General features: G+C 55.7%; 1 protein-coding gene across 3 annotated transcripts in view; it reads left to right on the top strand.

Annotated features, from left to right (window-relative positions):
- Nucleotides 1-13,122: 13,122 nt before the first annotated feature.
- FBLIM1 (filamin binding LIM protein 1) overlaps nucleotides 13,123-17,701 on the top strand; it is a 29,082-nt gene continuing 24,503 nt past the window's right edge. For 2 of the 3 annotated variants that reach the window (XM_055139192.1, XM_055139191.1), the window contains exon 1: nucleotides 13,123-13,286. The gene's annotated coding sequence lies outside the window, so the exon portion shown is untranslated. Of the gene's footprint in view, nucleotides 13,287-13,804; nucleotides 13,874-17,701 lie in introns of those variants that run through there. The other variant, XM_055139190.1, reaches the window with a different exon arrangement.

Genomic DNA, 17,701 nt, shown 5'->3' with positions numbered 1-17,701 from the left:
CAAGGTACTCTGGGGGTTGCAGTGGTACAGTGAGTAGAGCACTTACTTTGCATGTGGCCAAGCTGGGTTCAGTCTCCAGTTTCCTATATGATTCCTTGAGCCTGCTAGGAGGGACCTCTGAGCACTGAGAGAGGATAAGCCATGAGCACTGACAGGTGTGGCCCCAAAACAAAACAAAAAAATAAAAACAAAAAAACCACAAAAGAAGGTGCAATGGTGATGGGATTGGTGTTTGAATAAATAAATGTAATGAATTATTTATTGTGAACAACTTTATAAAAATAAAATAAAATTTAGGGAAAACAATTAAAAAAAAAAAGATGCTTACCTTGCATGTGGCTGACTCAGGTTTGATCCCTGGCGTGACACAGGGTCCCCTGAACACCACCAGGAGTGATTCCTGAGTGCAGAACCAGAAGTAAGCCCTGATCACCACTGAGCATGTGGCCCCAAACAAGAACAGTTAAGTCCCGGAAATAACTCAAACCTGCTGGGCCTTTCCTGGAAGGTTCCAGATATAGTTCCAGCCCTTTCCTTGATTTACGTTCTTGCTTTGTGTTTTGGGGTGCTTCCCAAGTGGTGCTTGGGGGCCCCTCCCTATGATTCTTGGCCAACCAAACCAGGCATTAGCCAGCAACCCTGGGGGCATTGGGGTCAGCAGGGCCGCCAGTCACTGTGCTCAGGGGACCGTATGTGGTGCTGGGAGTATACCCGAACCCTGTACTGCCCCATCCTGCCACCTTTTGGGTTTTTGTTGGTTTGTTTGGGGTCACGCGTGGCAGTGCTCGAGGATCACTCACTCCTGGTGATGTTCAGAGGACCGGTTGGGATACCAGGGATGGAAACTGAGTCAGTATTGTACAAGGCAAGTGCCCTCCCCGCTGTGCTGTCACTCCAGCCAGGGCCCCGATCCTGCTGCCACCACCACAGCCCCCCACCCGGCACACAGCCCCACGGGGCATTTGGTACCATGGGGACCTAGCACCCAGCTCAAGGATTTTCCCCACAGAAGCCACTCCAAGGGGCAAAGGAAGGTTCTTCCCAGGCAGGGGGCTTTAAGAGGTTGTGGGGGAGAGGCTGTATGTGGGCTGCCAGAGAAAGGAGCGGAGGCTCAGGGAAGGGTCTGGAGGGATTCCAGCCACTGGAGGGTCCCTGCCCACCTGGTCTGGGGTTTTCCTCTTCCCCACCCTTGGGCGCTCCTGGGGGTACTGGGGACAGGACCTGGGCTGGCTCCAGGCCCCTGGGAAGCAGAGACGGGGCTACGCCTCCCCCAGCCCCCTCTGTCTGCCAGGGCGCCGTTGCCCCTGGGCAGAAAATGTCCCAGTCTAGGAGGAAATGCTCATTAGGTGGGCAGAGGGCCAGACCCCTGCCAGCCCCAGACTCCTGCCCCACTGATATTTGTGCTGGCAGGTGCCCCGGGCCCCCCAGTGGCCCACTGGGACCTGTCGGGGACAGGCTGAGGGGACAGCCCGCGCCTTTCCTTTCTATGGTCACACAGACCACGTTCCAAACAAAAGTCGGGCCATGTGGGCTGGAATGAGATTATTTTCTTATCTATTAAATTATGTTTGTGGAAAGTCAGGCAAGGGGATAAAAATTAGGTTCGCCTGAGTGAGGCGGTCGGCACAGCTTCAATTCCAGCCCAGAGGCAGGGTGGAGGCAGCAGGCGGGGGGCACAGTCCAAGCCCCTCCCCTGCAACTGAAGGAGCCGCACCTGAAGAGGGGGACACCGGGAGCCAGGCCTGGTGGCTGGCCCGAGGGCGGTGACCTCTGGGACAGATGGGGCTGGGGCCGCCGCCTCTGCCCTCCAGGGCCCCGTACTTCTGAGGCCCGAGAGACTGTACAGTGGTTAGCTATTTGCTGTCCCTGCTTTGATCCCTGGCACCATATATGGTCCCTGCCAGGAGTGAGCCCTGAGCACCGCTCCAGGAGGCCCCAAACATTAGCAAAAAATGAAAAAAAGAAAAGCCACCGCTCACACACACCTGGCCTTCCTGGGCTCTGCAGTGGACCCTGGCAGGGCATCCTGCTGACCATCTGCACGGGCCAGCCCAGAGCTGGGCGGGACACACACTGCAGCTGTGGCGCGAAGAGGATGAGGATGCTTTTGTGATCTCCACCCAGGAGACTGACAACTGGCAACAGGCCTTGGGGCCTGGAGACGCGGCTCAGTGGTTGAGCTCCTGCCCCATGTGGGTGAGGTCCTGAGTTCAATCCCTGGCACCACCCCATACCACCGCCAGCCTCCAGGATGCAATGCCAGCTCTGCCGCCACAGCAGACAGATCCAGTGAACTTTCGGCTGGTGACCCAGCAAGGTGAGGGGGCGCATGCAATCAACTGACCTGGTTCCGCCTCCAGCACCAGCACATGCCCCTTGTCCCAGTGCTGCAGAGGCTGAGTAGCACCATGTCCTCGAACCCTCGTGGGCTGGGGAGTAGGCCTGGAGCCCTCAAGCACCTCTTGGGAAAGGCACTTCCCCCGCCCCCCCCCCGCCAAACCGCCAAACCAAACCAAAAGAAAACAGGCTTAGGGGCTGGAGAGATAGCACAGCGCGCAGGGAGCTTACCTGGCAAGTGGCTGCCCTGCATCTGATCCCCGGAACCACCTAAGTGCCACCAAGAGTGATCCCTGAGCACAGAGCCAGGAGCAAATCTTAAGGACCACCAGGTGTGGCCCCCTAAAACCACAGGCTTTTACATCTTGGCTTTTGCAGAAGGCTGAGGAAGGGAGCAGCGGCCCTGGGTCACCGGCTGAGCGTTTCTCCCAGACCACAGTCGTGGAGGCCCCTGTGTCGCCTCCCATGGTTATGGGCAGGATTCAGGGTCCCAAGTGGCTGCAGGGCCTCGGTTCTCTTCTGGCTTTGCTGACCAGCTCCCCTCAGCTCCTGGTTCTCCTCAGGGCAGCTGCAGCCGGCAGCTGACTTCCCTCCTCGCCAGCAGGGCAGGGCCGTGTAGACAGATGCCTCAGCCTTGGCTGGGGACGGAGCTCAGAAACAGAGCACAGATTTCCCCACCCGGGGCCCTGGCTTCCATCCCCGGCATCAGAAATGTATGACACCAGACATTCTTCTGTGCCACGAAGAGGATGAGGGTGCATTTGCGATCACCCCCCAGGACACTGAGCAGCTGACAACAGGCCTTTGGGCCTGTAGACACAATAGTCCAGTGGGCAGAGTGCTTGCCTTACACACAGCTGACCCAGGTTCCATTCCTGGCACTGTGTCGGGTCCCCCGAGACAGCCAGGAGTGATCCCTGAGTCCAGAGCCAGGTGTAAGTCCTAAGCACCACCAGGAGTAGCAAACAACAACCACAACCACAACAACAAAGACCCTTTTCAGTGGGCCATGCCCTGCCTTGTGGGTCAGGGGGTGCAGCTGAGTTACGCAGGGCTCAGCTGGCCAAAGCAGAAGTCTTGGGAGGCACCTTCGAAGCTGCCTTCCACTCAGGGCTTCCTCACGAAACGGACTGAGGAGCAAGGCAAGCCAAAATGAGAGCAGGAACAGCTGAGGCTGAGACGGCCCCAAGGTGGGCATGAGCTGGGAGAATTCTAGAACAGCAGGACACTTCGCGTGTCTGGAGCGACTTAGGGAGGGTGAAGAACAGGCAGGCAGGAGGACGTGGATAGGGCAGGTTGGGTCACTCAGGCCACAAATGGTTTGGGTTTCACCCTCCTGGGATGGGGCCAGCAGGGAGTTTGCCTGCGGAAGATTCTGGCTCACTTGGTAGCGGCTGGCTTAAGAGACCATTTGGGTCTGGAAGGCAGCTCAGAGAGGAGGAGGTTGCCTGGCATGGAGCTAATCCTGGTTCGATTCCCCAGAGCCCCATGGGATCCCCGAGCTTCTCCAGGAGGGATCCCGGAGCCTAGCAAACAGAAAAAGAGAGAAGTCTGGGAACACTGGCTTGGAAGCATCCGGGCCAAGCAGGTGAGTGCCCACGGCTTTGGCCCCCAGCGGTGGCTGTGCAGGGTTTGGGCTCCAGAGGTAGTCTTGTGTTTGTGTGTTTTGTTTGATTGGTTTGGGGCTCTGCCTGGCAGTGCTCAGGCTTGTGAGTTGCTCAAGCAACAGCCCTGTCAGGAAACCTTGTCCAGGGGCGATAGCACAGCGGGTAGGGCATTTGTCTTGCACGCGGTCGACCCGGGTTCGCTTCCCAGCATCCCATATGGTCCTCTGAGCATGGCCAGGGGTGACTCCTGAGTGCATGAGCCAGGAGTAACCCCTGTGCATCGCCAGGTATGACCCAAAAAGCAAAAGAAGGGGCTGGAGTGATAGCACAGCGGGTAGGGCGTTTGCCTTGCACGCGGCCAACCCGGGTTCGAATCCCAGCATCCCATATGGTCCCCTGAGCACTGCCAGGGGTAATTCCTGAGTGCAGAGCCAGGAGTAACCCCTGTGCATCGCCAGGTGTGACCCAAAAAGCAAAAAAAAAAAAAGCAAAAGAAAAAAGGAAACTTTGTCCGAGCACCAAAATACAACCAGAGGGTTAGGGAGGCAGCAAGGGCTGGAGCAGGTCAGATTCCTAGTTTGAACAGTGCGAGGAGCAGCCTTAACCCCAGAGCTGGGAGCACGCCTGAGTATAGTCCCCCATCTGATGCAGGTCTGAGGGAAAGAAAGAAATACAGAGGGAGTGTGGTGCAGGGGTTTTTGAGGGTTTCCTTTGTTATTATTTAGGGGGACACACCTGGCAGTGCTCAGGGGACCATGTGGGGGTGCTGGAGATTGCCCTACCCGCTGTACTGTTGCTCCAGTTCTGGGTTTTGAGTTTTGATGTGAACAACTGGATGAGTGAGGTGGAGCGGCATTCCAGGTTTAGTTTAGCTTTTGTGCACGTGGAGCAGGGGATCGAACCCAGGCCCTCCCCCACACAGCAAGTTCTCTGCCACTGACCCAGATGGCTGACCCCAGGGGGATCGGTGCTGACGTTCAGGAAGGCCTTGCTGAGAAAGAGTTGGTTTAGGGGGACACCGAAGATGCTCAGGGCTGTTTCTGGCTCTGTGCTCAGAAGTGACCCCGGAGGTACTTGAAGGACCATACATGGTTCTCGGGGTGGAGGGTTGGGGTGTTTGAGCCAGGGTCAGCTGCATGCATGGCAAGTGCCTGAGCCCCAGTGCTATCTCTCTAGAACTGAATGAATTGTTAAAACTGAATCCTAGGGGCTGGAGAGATAGCACAGCGGGTAGGGTGTTTGCCTTGCATGCGGCCGACCCGGGTTCAAATCCCAGCATCCCATATGGTCCCCTGAGCACGGCCAGGGGTAATTCCTGAGTGCAGAGCCAGGAGTAACCCCTGTGCATTGCCAGGTGTGACCCAAAAAGCAAAAAAAAAAAAAAAAAAAAAGACTGAATCCTAGACTAGGGGTGGTGCAAAGGTCTGGAGCACTGACCTGGCATCCACAGGGCCCTGGGTTTGAGTCTCTGCAACCCATGATCTCCTGGGCACTGTGGGTGTGTCTTGGTGGCCCCCAGAAAAGATCCCCCCAAAAAATCCTGAACCCTAAAGGATAAGCAGAAATCCCAGGCCAAGGAAGCAGGTGGGAAGCCTAGCAGGTCTTAAAGCTCCCAAGGGGGCTGGAGAGATAGCACAGCGGGTATCTGCCTTGCACGCAGCCAACCCGCGTTCGAATCCTGGCATCCCATATGATCCCCTCAACACCGCCAGGAGCAATTCCTGAGTGCAGAGCCAGGAGTAACCCCTGAGCATCACGGGGTGTGACCCAAAAAGCAAAACAAAACAAAACAAAACTCTCAAGGAACTTGAGGGTCTGAGAAAGGATTGGTGAACTGGAACAGAAGAGGTGAGGGGCTCAGAGGTGGGCATGGGCCAGTCACCCAGGCTTAAGGGCAGGGTTGGGCATTTTTCCAAGTAAGCCCTCAACACTGTGGCCCCAAAACACAGCCACACAAAGAATTCTTCTGGGGTTCCGGAGTGATACTACAGTGGGTAGGGTGTTTCCCTTGCAAGTAGGCAGCCTGGGTTTGATTCCCAGCATCCCATACGGTCTACCCGTGCACCACCAGGAGTAATTCCTGAGTGCAGAGCCAGGAGTAACCCTTGAGCACTGCTGGGAGTGACCCCCCCACACCAAAAAAAAAATCTTCTGAAATAATCCCAGCAAAAGTATTGGTGACTAGAGAGATAGTACAGCAGATAAGATGCCAATCTGGCACCCTGGGTTTGAGGCCACCAGGAATGATCCCTGAGCCAGGAACAAATCTCTGAGCACCAGCCAGGTGTGGCTCCCAAAGCAAAACCAAACAAATAAAAAATCTGGAGTAAAGATAAATCATATGGAGGGCTAGCAGCAAACCTGTTCTGGGCCTCTTTAGGAAAAAGACACAAAACTATGAAAGGAATCATTTCTTCCTCCCAGTACTTGAAGTCTTCAGTGTTTGATGTCACTCCTGACAAGCTCAGGGAACCATGTGGTGCTGGGGACTGACTCGGGCGTCCCATATGCAAAGCCTGTGTTCCATCCCAGGAATTTTTTTGTTTTGTTTTGCTTTGCTTTGCTTTGCTTTTTTATCAAAGACCTTTTTTCTTTTCAAAGATTTTCTGATCAATTTTTTTTTTTTTGGCTTTTTGGGTCACACCCAGTGATGCACAGAGGTTACTCCAGGCTCTGCACTCAGTAATTATTCCTGGCGGTGCTCAGGGGATCATATAGGATGCTGGGAATCGAACCCAGGTCGGCTGAGTGCAAGGCAAACAACAAACGGGCAAATGCCCTACCCACTCTACTATCGCTCTTCAGCCCCTTCCCTACCAATTTGATGTGGATCTGAGGGAAAGAAAGGAATCGAGTGGGAGTGTGGTGAAGAATTTTTTTGCTTATTTGTTTTTTATTTGTTTTGGAGCCACACCCAGCAGTGCTCAGGGGTTACTCCTGGCTCTGCGCTCATGAATTACTCTGGGTGGTGTTCAGAGGACCATGGGGGGTTACCTGGGATCAAACCCGGGTTGACTGTATGCAAGGCAAACATCCTACCTGCTGTACTATCTCTCCAGCTCCACCGGGAACTATTTCTTTCAGGATGAAAGGGAAAGCAGAACAAATCTCTGGAGCCCCCAGGGATTTGGGTTCATCCTTCTGACATCTCTTTGGGAATTCTGCCAAATTTTTTTGGGAATCCTTCATAGAAACTGCTTCCTGAGGTGCTGAGGAGAGAGCTCAAGTGCTACAGCCTGTGTGCGAGGCCCTGAACTTGATCTCCAGCTCACTATCACCTCCCAAGCATCACTGGGTGTGGCCGCTGGGAAAAGAAGGAAAGAAAAGGGGCCAGAGCGACAGTACAGCAGGTAGGGCACTTGTCTTGTATGCGGTCGACCTGGCTTTGATCTCCAGCATCCCATAGGGCCCCCTGAACATTGCCAGGAGTGATTCCATATGTGTGTGTGTGTGTGTGTGTGTGTGTGTTTAATTTTTGGGCCACATTCGGTGATACTCAGGGGTTACTCCTGGCTCTACACTTAGGAATTCAGGAGTGATTCTTGAGTGCAGTCAGGAGTAAGCCATGAAACCCATGAAACACTGCTCGTTATAGCCCCCAAACAAATAATTTTTTTTTATTTTTTTAAAAGACAGAAAGATGGGCTGGAGCGATAGCATAGTGGGTAGGGTGTTTGCCTTGCATGCGGCTGACCCAAGTTCGATTCCCAGCAACCCATATGGTCCCCTGAGCACCGCCAGGAGTGATTCCTGAGTGCATGAGCCAGGAATAACCCCTGAGCATCGCTGAGTGTGACCCAAAAAACAAAACAAAACAAAAAAGACGGAAAGAAACGCTTCCCAAGTGTGGACAGACCATGCTCTTCTAGAACATTCTGGAACTCTCAGTCCCAGTGTAGGGGAGAGTCCTGAGCAAACCTTTGTTTCCTTCACAGTAAACCTTCCTCCAGTGGAGAAAAGCGAGGAAGCCACCTGGGGGCTGTGGTAGGGATGAGGCCACGTTATGCTTTCGTAAGGAGGGGGTTCGGGTATTGGGAGACCGACACAGACACAGCCCAAGAGGCAGGGGTGTTGCTTAGATGCTGTAGGAATGGAAGCTCCCAGAAGTGTGGGAAGGGGGCGTGGCAATGCCAAGGCAGGGGACAGGCTCCATAGCGGAGTGGGGCCTTGTCGTCACCAAATGATGCCAACACATTTTCTCAGCCTACGGCTGAGCTCTGAGCTACGGCTCTGAGCTTCAAGGCCTGGGTCAAGGAGAGCCCCTCTGAGCCTTGAGCCTTGAGCGCCCTCCATGGCCCACCCGCAGCTCCCTAGCCCCCTCATCTGGGGCTCGCGTCCATGTGCTTAGCAAATGCCTTGGGAAGCAGCAAGGCCAGCCAGGAGGGGACCAAGCCCCGGACACCCTCCTCCCAGCCAGAGCTCACGCTGGCCCTGCGAGCAGGCAGGCACTGGGCGGGCTGCATGGGCTGGATTCTGGTTTTGCGATCCTCGCCTGTCCGTTTGGCTTGTTCAGGAACTGGGTTGGAAGCAAGTGAGCCTGTCTTCGGAAAAGCTTACTAATGGATTTGACTTGAGCAAGGAACTCTGTGCCTCGGATTCCCCACTTGTTGAAAGGCCTGAGCAGGAGGATGGAGATAGGATATGCAACACATGAGGACAAGTAACACATGTAGGACATGTAACACAGCTGAGCCAGGCCTAACCCATGCTCCCTCCCTCCCCAGGAAGGGGCTGGTCTCAGCCATGCCTCTGATGACTGGGGTCAAGGTACAGTCTGAGGGGCCTGAACTATAGTACAGTGGATAGGGTGTTTGCCTTGCATGTGGTCCACCCAGTTTCGATCTTCGGCATCCCACGTGGTCCCTGGAGCACTGTCAGGAGTGATTTCTTTTTCTTTTCTTTTTTTTTTTTTTTTGTTTTTTTTGGGTCACACCTGGCAATTCTCAGGGATTACTCCTGGCTCTGCACTCAGGAATTACTTCTGTCGGTGCTCGGGGGACCATATGAGATGCTGGGGATTGAACCCTGGTCAGATGCGTGCAAGGCAAACACACTACCTTTTGTGCTATTGTTCCAGCCCCCAGGAGTGATTTCTGAGTGCAGAGCCAGGAGAAACCCCTGAGTATCTCCGGGTGTGACCCAAAAAAGAAAAAAAATCAAGGTATAGTCTGAGTGAGGGGATGGAGCAGGAGCAGAAACCAGCTCCAAGGAAGAAAAAAAAAGGGGGGGTGCCCTCCTCCCCATACCCACCTGCCCCCAGACAGAGAAGGAAAGAGCAGAAGCACATCACTTGAGAGATCAGTTCATTTAGCGTCTCTCCAGGGGCTGCTCACCCCATCATGCATTTCTCGTGCATTCTCTGCGCCAGACTTCAGAACAACCTTGATGGTGGATTTATCTCTCCCCACGATAAAGCCTGAGGGACAAAGAGAAGAAATGTCATGCTCAAAGTCACGAAGTGTGTAAATGGCGGAACCAAGTTCCAAATTCAAGGGGGCTCCCTCAACCTGGGTTCACTCCAAAGCCCAATCTCTTTTTCAGGGAGGGTGGGTACGGAAGTGCTGAGAGACCCCTGAACAGGGGCACTGGCAAGCATAGCTGGTGCCCTTTGAGCTGTCCCCCTGTTCTCAAAACACAATCTCCTTCCAGCCCATTAGCCTTTACTCCTCAGTGATCCGTGTATGCCACTACTCAAGGCCTGCCTTCTCATAGCTTTTCTTCTGGAATTACTGAGTCACCACCATGTGGAGACACACTGCTGGGTACTGAGACACGAAGAGCAATGACACAGCCTGGCTCCCATTCTGGGGGAAGCCTCTGGTGTCACCCCCAGTCTCGGGCTATATCCACATGATGGAAATAAATCTTAATTCTCCCTAGAGGAATCCATGGAGGCAGGCTCTTGAAAAAAAGTGTTGGGAGCTGGGGTGTGGCTCCGGGGTAGAATTCAGGCCTTGACCCTCCCACTGAACACCTCGGGGACAGAACCATCAGGTCTACACAGCTGGCCCCACCTTTGCCCTCCACCCCTGCACTACTGGGCGTGCCCTGAGAAAATAAACAATGACCATGGGGCTGAAGCGTGGCACTTGCCAGGGTTCGATCCCCAGCACCATATATGGTTCTCCACGCTCCTCCATGTCTGGTCCCTGGCACCACTGAGCGTGACCTCAAAACAAACAAAAATGGTCCAAAAGAGGAGTGAAAAAAAAATTTTTTTTTTTTTGTTCTTGGGCCACACCTGGCAATGCACAGGGGTTACTCCTGGCTCTGCACTCAGGAATTACCCCTGGCGGTGCTCGGGGGACCATATGGGATGCTGGGAATTGAACCCGGGTCGGCAAGGCAAAGGCCCTACCCGCTGTACTATTGCTCCAGCCCCAAATTTTTAAAATTTAGTTTTTGGCTATCCTACTTTACAATAGTAGCAATATTACTGTTTATATTGGTACAGTGCTGCTACACCCTGTCCATCACGAGGACCTCTCCACCCACGGCCCCCTCCCTGCCCAGACTCCCCTTCTCTCCACTCTCAGATCACACATCTTTAGTGAGAAATTTCGAGTATCAGCCTCCCAAACAAATAACCACAATGTCCTGCCTTGCCAAAGACCCAGGCAGCTCTGCTGTCTATAGCCCCTGCTGTTGTCAGCAGTGTCTAGTGTGGTGTGTGTGAGCGCCACAGGGAGGGTCCAACCCCCCTGAGCATCACAACTGAAACGACGGTGTGAGAGCTGAAGAGACAGTGCAGAGTTAAGGTGTTTCTCCCACGAGACCAAAACTGAGAGATCAACCCCTGACACTTCAGATGGTCCCAGGAGTGATTCCTGAGCACCAAGTCAGGTGTAAGCCCTGAGCACTGACCAGTGTGGTCCCAAAACCAAAATAAATATATGAATAGAATAAAATCAAAAGACGTATAAGTGCTATGACCAAGAAGTGGGAGTTTGGGCCAGCACATGTATGTATGAGCAACATAGCAACCCCAGTGGGTCCCCCAACCTTCGCTGGTCTGCCTCAACTACGAGTCTGATCCCTGGCAAGCACTATGCACACACCACAGCTAAAGGAGGGCAAACCCCAGTGAGCACCAGCGCTGAGTGTGTGAGCACCACAGCCAGATGTTTGTGCAACCCCAGATCTTCACCGCATCATCAACAGCAAAGGGCAGGGGAAGGGGAGAGGGAATTTAAAGACGAAGTAGATAAAGGGGCCGGAGAGATCATAGAGCAGGCAAGACCTGGGTTTGACACCGGCCCCCAGGTTCACCAAGAGTGATGAGTGGTCCCTGAGTACCGCCAGGTATGGCCCAAATCCCCTCCCCCGACTTGCCGCCACCCAAATAGTGGTGACAGGGATCAGAGTCCTAGAGGAGGGACCCAGCCTTTTTGGCTGCTCACCAGTTTTCACCATGACTTCACCATCATCAGCAATGTGAGACAAATGCAGTTTTAACTGGCTGAAGAAAAGAGAGAGCGGGCCAGGAGATGGCTCAAACAGTGAGTATACCTGCTTGGCGTGTGGCTGCCCCAGCTTCACTCTCCGGCACCTTGAGGTTCCGGGTCAGGAGTAGTCTCACAGGTGGTGTGGCCCCCCAAATCCAAAACCAATCAAACAGAAACAAAGGCATCCTGTGGCAGGGGTGGTGCCCTGTCCGCCAGCAGGCTGGGCCGTAACGCAGGTCCCCACTGACCTGCGTCTTGACCCCAGCCTCCCTCCCACCCCTTCTCTGCCACCCAGGATATCAGCTGCCACCCAGGATATCAGCTGCCATCCAGGGTATCAGCTGCCACACCAGACGGGCCCCTGCTGGCTAGCTGACTGCATGGGAGGAGGGAGCCAGGCTCTGAGCTGGCAGACAAAGGGCGTGTGTTCTGGCCGGTGCACTTCCTGGGTTTTCATTGCAGGAAGTTTGCACCTGCGTGAAACTGACGCGGGCTGGTGCTCAAGATCCCCCCCCCCCCCCCAGCTTGGACATCTTGTGCCCTTGGGCGCAGGAGCAGGGGTGACACAGAGGCAGAGGTGAGATTGGATTGGCATATAAGTAAGTAGTGGGGCCTGCCCCCAGGTTCTCTCTTGTCCAGTCCTAGCCCTGAGCAGGGGAGGCCTGAGTTCTAAACCGAGTCCTTGTGACTTGGATAAGGTCCCAAGTAAAGGATTTGGTGTCTCACTGTCCGTTTAGGGAGCAGTGAGGCCGCGCAGGGCCCTCACGGGTTGTGGGAGGACAGCTCTTATTTGGAAGGGAGAGTTGGGAGGGGGGATTGGACCACACCCCGAGATGCTCAGAGTCTATTTCTGGCTTGGTGCTTAGGGGTCTCTCTCTCTCTGTGTCCCAGAGGTGCTGGGGGGTGGGTGTCAAACCAAGGACTCTGACATTCAAAGCGTGTCATCTCCCCACCTTCATGCTCCATTTCTCTGTTTCAAGGTGTTGTCACAAAGACTTGAAAAAGGAGTTCGAGGTCCAGAATGTCTGAGCCCCCCACCCCGGCCCCCCCAATATGGCACCCTCCACACCGACGTCCTCTCTATCCCCTCTCAGCTAAAGCATTTCCTCCAGGGCCAGGCGGCAATGAGCCTGGCTAGGGGCTCAGGGAGCCCTGAGTTCAAGTCTCCTGAAGAGAACTCTCGAGAACGCCTGCCACCTTTCTTTGACTGGTCACAGAGGCCAGCTGGGGTCAGGAGAATAGGTGCCCAGGGACACCCCTTATGTGGGTTTGAATCCAGCTCTGCACTTGTCCCTTGTGGGGCCTCAGGTTGATGGAGCAGCAGCTGTGGGGTGGGGAAGGCATGACGGGTGCACCCTCCTGCCTCCTGTGAGCTCGTTAGGCCGTGGGAATTGCAGAGTCCAGGAGACCAAAAGTGGGCAAAAGACTTAAGCAGATGGGAGGAGAAAGAGAAGGAGGGTGTAAGCTCCACCCCAGGGCCCCTCAGAAGCAGCCCTGCAGGCCCCTCCCCTCGGGGAGCCGCCTGGACTCCCCCAGACTGTGCTGGGGGCTGGACCCCCCTGGCTCCAGCACTGCAGCTTTAATCAGAAGAACAATCTGTTTGCTCTGCACCAGACCCAGATTCCTTTCCCAGCCAAGACAGAGGCCTCCAGGGACCCAGGCGGCCCATCCGGGCTGGCTGCTCCTCCGGCTCCCCCTTTATCTACTCCAGCTTGAAGCGGGGTGCAGGGGGCTGGGGTGCAAGAACTGAGGGGGAATCCAGTGAGATGCCAAGACCTGACGGAGTCTGTTCCTCGGGACCCAGGCGCCTGCAGGCAGAGAGGGCTGGAGGGTCCTACAGTCAATTCCAAACGGCCCATCCGGGCGAGCCGCGCCCCTGAGCCAGCCAGCAGACTGGGTAAGCCCTGAAGGTCACGGGCTTGACATTTTACCCCGGGACTGACCCAACTTTACAGAAGAGGAAACTGAGGTTCAGGGAGGTGAGGCCTTTGTTGGGGTGGGGGGGCAGTGTGCGATGGAGTCTGGGGTCAACCTGGAAACTCAGGCCCAGGACTCGGGCCAACTCAGGTGCAAACACCGCCCCCCTTCGCACGCCCCCCGCCCCCATTCCCACCCCAGACAGGCAGACAGGGCAGGTGGGAAGGGGCGCACCAGGGGTCTGTGGATTGGGGAGCGCACTGGTGTCTCCAGCGGCCTCCCGCGCCCCTCCCTCCCCAGGCCCGGGCCGAGGGGCAGCGGGGAGGGGAGAGTGGAGGGAACAAAGGGAGGGGGAAGGGGCGCGCGGGGCGCGGCCGGGCAGGTGGGGGGCAGGTAGGGGCGGCTTCCGCCCCGCGGGGCTCCCGGCCCCCTCCCCCGAAGCTTCACCTTTTATGGTCAGGCGGCCGGGGCGCGGGGCGGAGGGAGCGCGGGGCGGGGAGGGCGCGGGGCGGAGGCGCGCGGCTCGGGGCTCCGCTGGTCGGCGCGGGGGACTGCGCGTCGGCCCAGGTAAGCGGCCCGGGACCCGGGGTGCAGGGGGGGAAGGGGTCCCGATCTCCGGTCCCCACGCGGGTCCCCGCCGCTGACAGCGGGAACAGCCCCGGGCCGGCCGCTCCTCCGCCCCCCAGCCGGGACCCCGCGCGCGCGCGCGCGCGCGCGCTCCTGGAGCTGGGGGGCAGTTGCGGGGTTGTGTTTGGGGGGCGGCTGTTCCGTCTCTGTCCCGCGGGGCTCGGTGCTCGGGGGCAGGCTCGTGTGCCCCGGGCGCCGGGGAATGGGGTGGGCAGGGCGGAAGCTCCCGCACAAAGAGGACCGCGTCCCGCACATGGATCGAATTAAAGCGCTGGCGGCGCCCCGCGCTGACCCGGCCAGCGCCCCGCTCGGCGGTGGGCGCCAGAGAGGAGGGGGCCGGGGTCACGCTTCTCGGGGCCTCAGCCCTCTCGGGGGGCTGGGGTGTGCTGGGAAGGAGTGGGACTGGGATCCCGAGGTGCGCCGCGGCTATCTTGGCGTGGACCTTCCTCCAGCCCAGACCTGGGGGTCCCACGAAGCAGCTGGGCAGCGCCCGGATTCCTCCTCTATAGGTAGCTCGGCCCTGGCTCTTGCTGTGCGTCCCCCCATTCCTTCCCCCCTGCCAGTTCGGTCCCTGGAGGCCCCATTTCAAGGAGAGGGGCCACCGCCGGCCTTTGCGCACATCACCTACCAAGAGCTTGATCCCACCTTTTTCTTTGGGTTTTGGGGCCACCCCGAGCACTTGCTTGGGGGGTCACTCCAGGCTCAGCCCCAGGTCCCCCACATACAAAGCATTGGCCCTAGCCCTAGGAGCCACTTCTCTGCCCCTCTCCTCCCGCCCTTTATCTACCTCAGTATTCTCACTTGATGGGGGTGGCAGGGACCCTGCTGAGACTCAGAGAGGTTCAGCGACCCACTGGGGGGAGGGGCGGTCACTGGGCAGGTGGGGTGTGTACCTTGTGTGACCCCGCTGTAGTCCCAGCTTCCTGGGGTAGGAGCGTGGGAGAAGGATCTCTTAATAAAGGCTGTGAGGTTTCTTGGTGGGAGTGAGTGGGGAGGGGGAGACTGAAGGGAGGGGAGCAGTTGCACCCCAAACAAACTAATTCTGAACCAAGAACCAAAGCATAGACTTAATCGGAGTACTTAAGAACAAAGCCTGGAGGTGGCGTCAGGACTTTCTGGAGTAGGTTAGCACAGAAAAAGGGGGTGGGGGCTCCCCTGGAAGCCCAAGCTTCCCCCCTCCCGGGCTGCCCGCGCCTGTGTGGCTGGCTGCCTGGCGCTCAGCCTCCTTCCTTCCTCTTGACAGGAAATGACTTTCCTTCCCTTTGTTCCCACTTTCTCCACTTACCCAACTGGATCTCAGATTCTGCCTCCCGGGAAGGATGGGTGGGGGGAGGGACCTTGGGGTGGGGACTAGGAGACTGGTCTGAGGGGACTTTCTCACACGTACCCTCTGGGGGTGAGCTGGGGTAGGGGGCTGCAGGGCAGCCCAGGAGCCTGGGAAACCTCCGGAGGGGTGAGTGGGGGAGACGGAGGGGTGAGTGGGGGAGACGGGTAGGCTGCCCAGCTGGGAACATCTGGCCTCAGGGCCGGGACCTTTGCTCTGGAGGTTCTCAGAGAACAAACAGGCCCATCTGACTTCTCCCAAGGGAGGGGTGGGTGAGGGGCACTCACAGCTGTCTCTGAGATGACCACAGGAAGGTCGGTCCATTCTAGGGGAGAACAGACCTGAACATTTTGGGGGTCCCCCAGAGCCACAGGCCCAAGGATGCTTTCTGAACAGTCAGCTCATGTGGTACTTTTTGCTGGAATTCCCATCGGAGGCCAAGGGAGAGGGTGCGAAAGGTCCATATCCAGCAGCCCGTGGTCTTCCAGCTTCCTTAGGGATCAGCATCTGAACTGAGTTAGGAGGAGCCCGACCCCAGCATTGCTGGGGGGGGCATCACTCTCCAGGCTCAGCCCCAGGTGGAACTTCAGTCGAGTCTGCCATGGGAACCTGAGCCATAGTACAGTGGGCAGGGCACTTGCTTTGCACATAGCTGATCCAGGTTTGATCCCTGGCATCCCATATGGTCTCCTGAGCCCTGCCAGGAGTGATCCCTGAGCAGCACTGGGCATGACCTCCAAAACAAAGAAAAAAATAATGAGTCTGCCATGGAACAGTCTCTTCATGAATGAATCTCTTGTTGGGGCCGGATAGTACAGAGATGAAGGCACTTGGCTGTGTGCAGTCAATTCCAGTCCCGAGCATCCTCAGGTGTGGCCTCATGTGCTATCTGTAAAGCAGGGACAGAGTGAACTGAGTTGAGGATTAGGGAAGTTTTTTTTTTTTTTTTTTTTTTTTAAGGTGCTTTTCATGTTTATTTTTTAAAAAATCCAGAATGGATCAGAAAGAATCATCAAGGATACAGATGTCAAATAGATGTGAAAGTAGTTAGAAAAGATGCTTTAGGAAAGTTGAACTCTTGCTACCTTCTTTTTAGAAGCTATACTTAACATAAATAGCTAGCTTCGTTTTCTGTTCCTTAGCTTCTATTCTCTGAACATGGCACAATGGCTTGCCTGCAAGGCATCTGCTTAATAATCCATGTTAGGATTAGGGAAGTTTTGAAGCCCAGAAAATAGTTAGCACCCAGCAAACGCTGTATCAGTGAGCATGGATGTTGCTGTTTCTTTAATTGAAATCTCAGACGCACTCTCAAAAGCATGTACAAAAATAGATTCTTAAAGTTTAAAACCAAAGACTGTGGCAGCCAGTATAAGCATACATACTTCCAAAGATCACTTATAAGAGAGCGGACTTTTAGAGAACCCAAAAGCTTTCTTTGTATGTGGGTTTCTCATTCAGAAGATCCATTTTATTCAGATGAAGCTATGCAATTTTTTTGGAGGGGGACTCACACCCAGCGGTGCTCAGGGTTTCTTCCTGTCTCTGCACTCAGGGATCATCCTTGGCAGCTCAGGAAAACCATACGGGATGCTGGGGATTGAACCCAGGTCAGCTGCATGCAAAGCATGTGCCCTACCCACTGTGCTATCACTCTGATTCCATAAGCTGTACATTTTTGGAGGCTGTGCTCAGGGCTTCCTCCTGGCTCCGTGCTCAAGGGTCACCCCCGGAGATGCTGGCGTACCGTGCACGGCAAGGGATCTAACTTGGCCCTCCCCTGTGTGAAGCATGCACTCAGCCCTTTAAGCTCTCCCTGGCCCCTGCATGTGTCATGTTGTTCTCATCCACTGAAAGGACTGGACCTCAGCGTACATAGGGAGGCATATGAGTGATGCCGTGGGGCTCCTACTTTACCACACATGCCCTGGGATCCTCACGCCACCCACCCACTTCTACTTTTTTCTCTTACAGAGGCTCCCACAAAAGTGATGGGATATCATACAGTTGTGTGACTTAAGCCCAGGACCCCGTGTGTGCCAGGATAGGCTCCAGCTCTTTAAGCTCTCTCCCTACCCATCAGCTCCACTACTTTTATTTTTTCTGGCTTTTTGAGTCACACCCAGTGATGCACAGGGGTTACTCCTGGCTCATGCACTCAGGAATTACTCCTGGCGGTGCTCAGGAGACCGTTTGGGATGCTGGGAATCAAACCCGGGTCATCTGTATGCAAGGCAAACGCCCTACCAGCTGTGCTATCACTCTAGCCCCAGCTCCACTGCTTTTTTAAAAAAATTTTGAGGAGGGCTGGAATGATAGCATAGCGGGTAGGGCGTTTGCCTTGCAAGTGGCCGACCCAGGTTCGACTCCCAGCATCCCATATGGTCCCCTGAGCACCGCCAGGAGTTATTCCTAAGTGCATGGGCCAAGAGTAACCCCTGTGC

This window comes from Sorex araneus, chromosome 5, assembly GCF_027595985.1.
Source record: "Sorex araneus isolate mSorAra2 chromosome 5, mSorAra2.pri, whole genome shotgun sequence".
In the NCBI taxonomy this organism is placed as follows: Eukaryota; Metazoa; Chordata; class Mammalia; order Eulipotyphla; family Soricidae; genus Sorex; species Sorex araneus.
Note: the sequence above shows the minus strand (reverse complement) of the source record. Positions and strands in the feature narration are given on the sequence as shown.